At 57.7% G+C, this 7,665-nt stretch overlaps 1 protein-coding gene across 1 annotated transcript in view; it reads right to left on the bottom strand.

Annotated features, from left to right (window-relative positions):
• DNM2 (dynamin 2) overlaps window positions 1-7,665 on the bottom strand; it is a 58,199-nt gene that overhangs the window by 6,542 nt on the left and 43,992 nt on the right. The gene's annotated exons all lie outside the window — the stretch shown is intronic.

Here is a 7,665-nt window from a genome sequence, read left to right as displayed (position 1 = left end):
CCAGGGTCTCAAAGCTGGGAGATAAATGGAATGGATGCTAAACAATGCTTGCAGATGGTGGTCTATAGGCCAGGCCCCGTGCCACATGCCACGCATGTTTTCCTGTCCCACATGCAGGTGTGGCTGAGACAGCCAAGCTGCCCCCAAAGCCTTTAAGTGAGACTTGGGTTTGTGGTCAGCAAGTGGCTGCCCTGAACGACCTCTGGATGGGGTTGTGAGGGGAGAGGCATGCCCTTGTAACTCCTCCTGTCTTCCTTTCTGCTGCTGCCTGGAACATCATCACAATGGCCGGAGCCTGGGCAGCCATTTTGGGCAAAGAAGTAGAAGTCAGGGTTTTGGGCCAGGCATGGTGGCTCATGCCTGTCATCCCAGCACTTTGGGAGGCCGAGGTGGGTGGATCACTTGAGGTTGGGAGTTTGAGACCAGCTTGACCAATATGGAGAACTCTGTCTCTACTAAAAATAAAAAATTATCCAGGCATGGTGGTGGATGCCTGTAATCCCAGCTACTCGGGAGGCTGAGGCAGGAGAATCGCTTGAACCCAGGAGGCAGAGGTTGCGGTGAGCTGAGATTGACCATTGCACTCCAGCCTGGGCAACAAGAACGAAACTCTGTTTCAAAAAAAAAAAGAATTAGGATTTCGTGGCAGGACTGTCCTACCGCAGAGCTCGGGTTCTGCACACCAGGTGGAATCCTGAGGAACATGCAGGGCCTGGATCCCGATCCCTGTGGAGCTGCTCCACTTTGCCTGGGATACTAAAGTCTGGACTCGATTTACATAAAAACCCATCAACCATCTATCTTGTTTTTGCAGCTATTACTCTGGGTTTCCTGAACCTGCTCTTAAAAGATGTATCAGGTAATATCGTTACCTTCCTTGTAGAGGAGGCACACGGCTCAGGGACCTGGGACAGCTGCCAGGTGCCATACGGCCAGGGGCAAGCCTAGAAGAGCTATGAAGGTTTTCAGGGTCAGCTAGTGGACAAATGGGTCTCAGAGCTTTAGGCCAGCCAGAGCAAAGCAGGAGGGAACCAGGAGACTCAGCTGGAGTTGGTGGGTGTAGCCTAGCAGTAGGCAAGGAGGTGCTGGGGCCAGCAGGGAGGATGTCAGTGCCTGCCTGCGGGTCTCAGGGTACCACCGGGCCTTTGCTGACAGCTAAGCCCTGACTCAGGTGGGCCCTGCTTCCTGGATGAGCGTGATTGTGTTGAGCATGGGAGGAGCCCTCCCGCCAGCCGGGTCTCTTCCTGAGAGCAGTGTCCCTGCTAAAGTCTCCAGCCACTGCTTCATGGGACAGATGTACTGTGAGCTTCCTGGGGCCTCCCATTCTCCAGCTTCACTCTCCTGGGAGCTCATCTGGTTTCATCCCTTGAAATACCGTGTACGCAATGGTGATTGCCCAGTTCACATCCCAGACTGGAGCTTGTTCCTGGACGTCACACTCCTCGATCTATCCAGGTGCCTGCCTGATGCGCCCTCTCGCTTGGATTGGACTAAATGGAGCTCTTGGCTGTCTCCAGGTCTACCCTGCCGCTGCCTTCCTCACCTCAGCCAATGGCAGCAGCCGGGGCAGTGCAGGAGCTCAGGCCCAGGTACTCAGGGTCACCATCGGTGCCTTTCTCTCTCATATCCATGCCCACCAGGGCTCTGCCTGACTTTTCTACCCAGAATCTGCACCCTTCTTCCCTATGGGGTGTGGCCCCATCATCGCCCACTTGGACGAGGCAGTGGCCTTTGCCCTGGTCCCCGGTCTCCCACCCTCTCATACTGTTTCCCTCTCAGCCACCAGAGGGCGCCTGCGAGCACCTGAGCCAGGTCCTGGTTACCCTGTGCTCAGAACTCTCCCATGTTCCCACCTGACTTGGACCCTGCCTTCATCCTGACTTGGTCTCTGCCCAGAGAGGTCACCTCTGACCCAGCACCAGAAGCATCCCTGGCATTTGCTGTTTCTCACCCGACTCCCTTTCTAGAAGGTCGGTCCCAAGGGCAGGGGCTGCTGACAGCCAGGTGCTCAGTGAAGGCTGTGGAGTGTGAATGAGGCCGTTGGTCTTCACCCCGAGCCCTCCCTGGGACCCTGGGGCCCTCACCTCTGCTCCGTGTTGAAGATGGCGAACACATGCTTGTTGGACATGAAGCCCTTCTCCACGTCACGTATCTTGAGGTTGTCCAGAGGCAGCATGTACTTCTTCTCTTTCTCCTGAGGGTGGACGGAAAAGAGTCACCCTGTGCTGTCCACGTGACAACTCAGGATGCCCCAGGCCAGAGCGTGCAGCGTGCGCCACCACCAGCCCTAGGGGCTTCTCAATGCTGCTGGTCGCTGCTGTGGATGAGCCCATCTGCCAGCCCCTCCCCGTCCGTCACTCTGTCCCAGCCACGCTGCCCTCCATGATGCTCCCTGAGTATCCCAGGTGGGTTCCTACCCCAGGGCCTTTGGACGACCCAGGCCACTGCCTGATCCAGACACCTGCATGGCTCCCTCTTGCCCTAACTCCACCCGCACCTTCCCCACTTCCACCCTCCTTTCCCCTCACACAACACATCACGTATTCTGCGCTTGCTGACCTAGGTGCCTGACTGCCTGTGCTTATTGACCTAGATGGCTGACTGCCACTGGACTGACTCAGTTTCTCCTGTTGAGTTCACTGCTGACATGTGGCTGACTGCATGCGCAACCAAACCACCCCTCGCCTTGCGTGGAGTGAGCGGAACTTTTATCTGGGCTCCATCTTTGAAACGAGCCTAGGAGTGAGTTACCTCTGTGATGCCATTTTACAGAGGTGAAGACTGAGGAGCAGGGCTGAGATTTCAACCTTGGCCGCTTTAGGACATCTCAGGGCTAGATAGCTGATGCCTGGGCCAGGTGCTGCAGAAGTCTTAGTCCCTTTTTTTATTATTATCATTATCATTATTTTAATAGAGATGGGGTCTCACTGTGTTGCCCAGGCTGGTCTTAAACTCCTGGGTTCAAGCGAGCCTCTCAAAGTGCTGGGATTACAGGTGTGCGCCACCACACCTGGCCCTATCACTTGCTTTCGAAGGTTGGCCCTGTTCAGGAAGCACCAAACAAGTGCCGGGCATGGCTGCCCAAAATGCTAGGGGGCAGCTCAGAGGAGCTGGGCCCCTCAGCCAGGGGCAAGGGGCTGGCCAGTCACGGAGCTGGGGATGGCACCCTGGAGCCCCACGCTCACCCAGTGACATGTGTGCCCACCCGCCACAGCAGCAGCTCTTGGGGACCCATGCCATGCACTGCTTCATCTCAGTTCACGGATCCCTCCCAGCTCAGAAAGGGAAGCTGGCTGCCCAAGGCCACATAGCAGGCAGTGCAAGCCACAGCAGGACTTCAGAGGCCAGGTCCCTGTGACCCAAAGCCCAGTCCTCTCCACAGTGCCCCTGGCCTTTCTTCTCCCTGGGCCATCTCTGGAAACTCCTCTCATGTCCCCTCACTGTGCTGCCCCAGCACAAAGCCTAACCTGCCTGCCGCCTCCAAGTTTAAGAGCAGGCACAGTGACTGTGGAGAAGGCGGCTGGGGCTCCCTGGCAAGTGGGGGCCGGCTGGGAGTGTCAGGACTTTGCAAGGGGAGCCAGGATGAAGCAGTGGGCTTGGCACATGGGCTCAGTCTCAAGGCGTTAGGAGCTCAGCATGGTTGAGGTGATGCCAGCCCTGCCCTTTCCTGGCCGTGTGCCCTTAGGCAAGCCCCTTCCACCATCCCCCCATCTGCACCTCGGTTTCCTCATCTGTCCAAGGAGGATGGAGGAGCTCGGTGCCCGCTGCAGAGCTGGTGCCCATGAGCACCCGGGATTTTCTTTGGTTGCTCTTGTGAGTGGCTCCAGAATTAGCCTTCTAGGCAAGGAAGAAGCAGGGCAGAGCATAGGAAGAGGGGCCCAGTGGCCGTGGAGGGAGCAGAGCATAGAAGAGCGGCCCGGTGGCCATGGAGGGAGGGACGCTGCTGCAGACCCAAGGGAGGGAGGGTGTTGAAGAAGGCCTGTACCCCCCATCCCAGGCAAGGCTGGGTAACACAGGGCCTGAGTCCCTCCTGCCTCTCGGGGAAGAGTTTTGGGGGCTTTAGAAGGGGCCAGGAGAGGGGGCTCTGCAGAAGCCCTGCCCCCCGCCCGGACGTTTGCCCAAGGGCCTTTGCTGCCCTGACTCTATCGTGTCATGCGGCCGGAAGCTTCCGTCCAGCGGGGCCAAGTAACTGAGTCACAGGCCATTCCAGCTAACGCCACATCTGGAACTGTTTACAGTGCGATTCTGCCCAGAAAGCAGTGGCCGCCTTCCTGGGGCTGCCGGCACGCACACTCGCGCACGCACACACACGCGCATACACACACACACACACAGAGGCATGTGTGCGCCCCTCCTCCCCACCCCCGACCCCCAGAGAGTCAGACTTTCTCCTGAGCCCAGAAGCCACGATCCCAAACCCTGCCTCCTGCCTCCGCCTCCCCCACTCTTTAGGATTTCCTGAAAACCCAGAACTTTCTCCAGATGCAAGCCGGCCCCAGCCTTGCCACGTCAGAAGGGACAGAGCGGATCGTCTCGGGAGGAGTTGTGGTTTCCCTGGCTGCTCAGAGGTGCTCAGGCGCTGCCTGGCCTGGTGGCTCTGGCGTCTGCCTGGGGGGTGCTGCGGGATGGACAGCCAGCCTCGCCAACCCAGTGTTCAGACTACCTGTTCAGGAGGCTCTCAACGTGTACAGTAGTCTGCACATTGGTTAGGCTGGGCTTGGGTGAGCGGCGCGTCGAGACAGGCCCCCCAAACTTGCCGGCAGGTGAGTGTCATTTTCCACCACCTCGTTTCCCACTGCGGCGAAGCCTGACATAGAAGATTCGAGGGCCTGGGTGGGAGAAGAGGTGCTGGGGAAAGGCAGAGGGAGCCCTGAGGCCGGCCGAGGGGTTGGGGGCCCTGGCCCTATCAGTCCGCCATCCCCACCCCATGGCTATAAACGTCTTCTCGTTTAATCTTTAAATAAAGAGATACCGATGTCTTGCGTCCCACTGAGGCATCTAAGAGGGTGGCCTGATCCTCAGGGGTGGCTGCCACATGTGTGACTCCAAGGGTCCCTGCTGGGATCCTAACTTGGGTGGTGGTAGGGGACAGGTTCCATGGCTACCCTCTCCTGACTAGAGCCTGCTTTGTGTCTGGGGCGCACACAGGGCCCCTTTCACAGGTCGGCTGTTTCTCATTACGGCCGGTGCCCGGCCCTTCTCACACCGCTGCTCCAGACTCCAATCTGGGGCTCCACAGGAGGGTCGGGGGCTCTGGCTTTCAACCCTGAGATGAGGAAAACACGAAGGGCCCCTCATGTGAGAGAAGAGATCTGAAAACTAGACTTGCAGTGCTGCCAGGCAGAGAGCCGGCAGGGTAAGGTTCAGGCCCAGAGGCTCCTCCAGGGCTCGCCGCCCCAGGCCTGGCACTCCCACCCAGGGGACCCTGGAAGGTCCCCACAGCCCTAAGCTGAAAGGCAGGGGACCAGCTCTCAGCCGGCCCGACAGCCCACACACCACAGCGCAGGCTGCTTTCTGACTGCAAGGCGGAAAGAGGGGAGGAAAGTGAAGGGCACCCCACCCCACCCCGGCCATTTTGAGGAACCATCCGATCCGGACATGTGAGTTCCTAGAGGAGCGTGAGGCAGGGAGAAGACTGCAGACCACGCCTGGCCCCACACTCCTCCCACATCCCAACCCCATGAGGTTCGCTGGATCTGAGGTTCTGGAAGGTTCCACAGGGACCCCAGAAATGCTTGCATGGTGGCTCAGCAGACTCCACCACCCTGGGTTAAGAAATAGCACCCCAGAGTCCCGCAGAGGCCTCAGGGCTCCTGAGGCTTCAGGAACATTCCAGAGATGAGCGTCTGGTCTCGTGTGGAGTGGGATGACCCTTTCACCCCAGCGCCCTCGGTCAAGGGGACATCAGGCCTGGGCTGTGGCGGAGGTGTCTGGATGTCGGGCTGGTGTGTCCCTCAGGTCAGGGAGCATGGGCCTGCAGACGTGCACTGGAGAAGCGTCCACCCCAGATGGGACCCTCCCCTGCTCCCCGATGTGGGGCAAGTCACTGCTCAGAGCCTTAGATGGGGGTGACCACAGAGCCACCCAAATGGCAAGCGTGAGGGTTTCCTCACGGGGAGCAGGGTTCTCCTCAGGTGTGGCCTCAGTGGGCTCTTAGCCAATGAGCCCAGCACAGAGCAGGGGTTCACAGCCACAAGGCCCTCCTCTCTTTGCTCCTTCCTGGGGCCAGCCGGGGCCCTCCAACCTGCCTTCTCTCTAAGCCTGGAACTTCCAAGCCAAGTCCTGCCTGTCCTGGGGCTGAGGTGGCTGCCAGCAAGCCCCCAGTCGGGGGTACTCCCACAGGGCGTTCCCTCAAACCCAAGGGGAAGACAGCCAGGCAGGGTGGCTCCAGGGGCCTCAGGCAACCCCAGCCTCTCCACTGAGGTTGCCTGGACTGAGCTGGTGGCTGTGCCATCCCAGGGACCATGGGGACTGGCCAGCTGGCCCTGCACCTGACACAGCCTCCAGCTCCTCCTCTGTGCACTGGGGGTAGGTGGGTAGGTTCCCTCCTACAGAGAGGAGCTGGGAGGACTTGATACTGGTAGCCACCAGGACAAAACCTGGGACACATGCGGTGAGCCAAGCACAGTGCTGGGCTCAAGTATCAGAACTCCCCCACTGGCTCCTGCAATCCAGAGGGGACAGGCCACAGTCCTGACTTTATAGGTGGGGAGACGAGACACGAAGGGTTGATGCCACTCAATCGATATCCTGGTGAATTCTGGGTGTCAAGCCCCAGCTGTCATGCTCAGAAACAACCAATATCCACTTCCTTCTTAGAAAGTGCTGGAACTGTTAGCTGGACTCACAGTTGCCACACACAGAGGCCCTTCTTTCCCTTCTTTGGGCTGCTAGAAGCTACATGGTGATGGGCATGGGGCAGCCATTTTAAACTATGAAGGGAGCCCTGTGTTAAGGTGGCAACAGGAGAGGCAGAGCCAGGCCCTGGACAGCCTCGCAGCACAGGATCACCAAGCTCACTGAGATGTGAGCAAGAAAGAGACTTCATCTCTTTAAGTGCCTTCGTTTTGGGCCTCTATTACAGACGCAAATCCACTGCCCACGTAACACAGCCATGGCTCACGGGACAGCCTGCAGTCTTCTCCCGGAGCAACCGGGACACTGAGAGAAACACAGCTCCCTTTGCCAGGGACTCTTGAAAGCCAACCTGGACCTCATCAGAGCAGCAACAAGCTGTCACACAGAAGTGGCTTCCCTTCCAGGCCACTAAGCCATGGTTACGTCAGGAGAATTAAGCAAGAAATGGGTTGATCAGGGCCATAAAAAAGAATGAGATCCTGTCATTTGCAGCCACATGAATGGAACTGGAAGCCATTATGTGAAGTGAAATAAGCCAGGCACAAAAAGACAAATCTTGCATGTTGTCATTCATATGTGGGAGGTAAAAAAAGGTAGAAGAGGGGATCTCACAGAGGTGGAGAGTAGAAGGATAAATACTAGAGGCTGGGAAAGGTGGGGATAGGTAAGGGGTAAAGAGAGGTGGGCTAATGGGTACAAACATACAGTTGGAGAAAAGGCATTAACTTCTATTGTTCAACAGCAGAGTAGGGTGACCGCAGTTAAGACTATAGTTAACAATTGTCTGGTTTTTTTTTTTTTTTTTTT

Source organism: Mandrillus leucophaeus, unplaced genomic scaffold (genome assembly GCF_000951045.1).
Source record: "Mandrillus leucophaeus isolate KB7577 unplaced genomic scaffold, Mleu.le_1.0 Scaffold112, whole genome shotgun sequence".
Lineage (NCBI taxonomy): Eukaryota > Metazoa > Chordata > Mammalia > Primates > Cercopithecidae > Mandrillus > Mandrillus leucophaeus.
The sequence above is the reverse complement of the archived record's forward strand: the minus strand, read 5'-3'. Positions and strand labels throughout refer to the sequence as shown.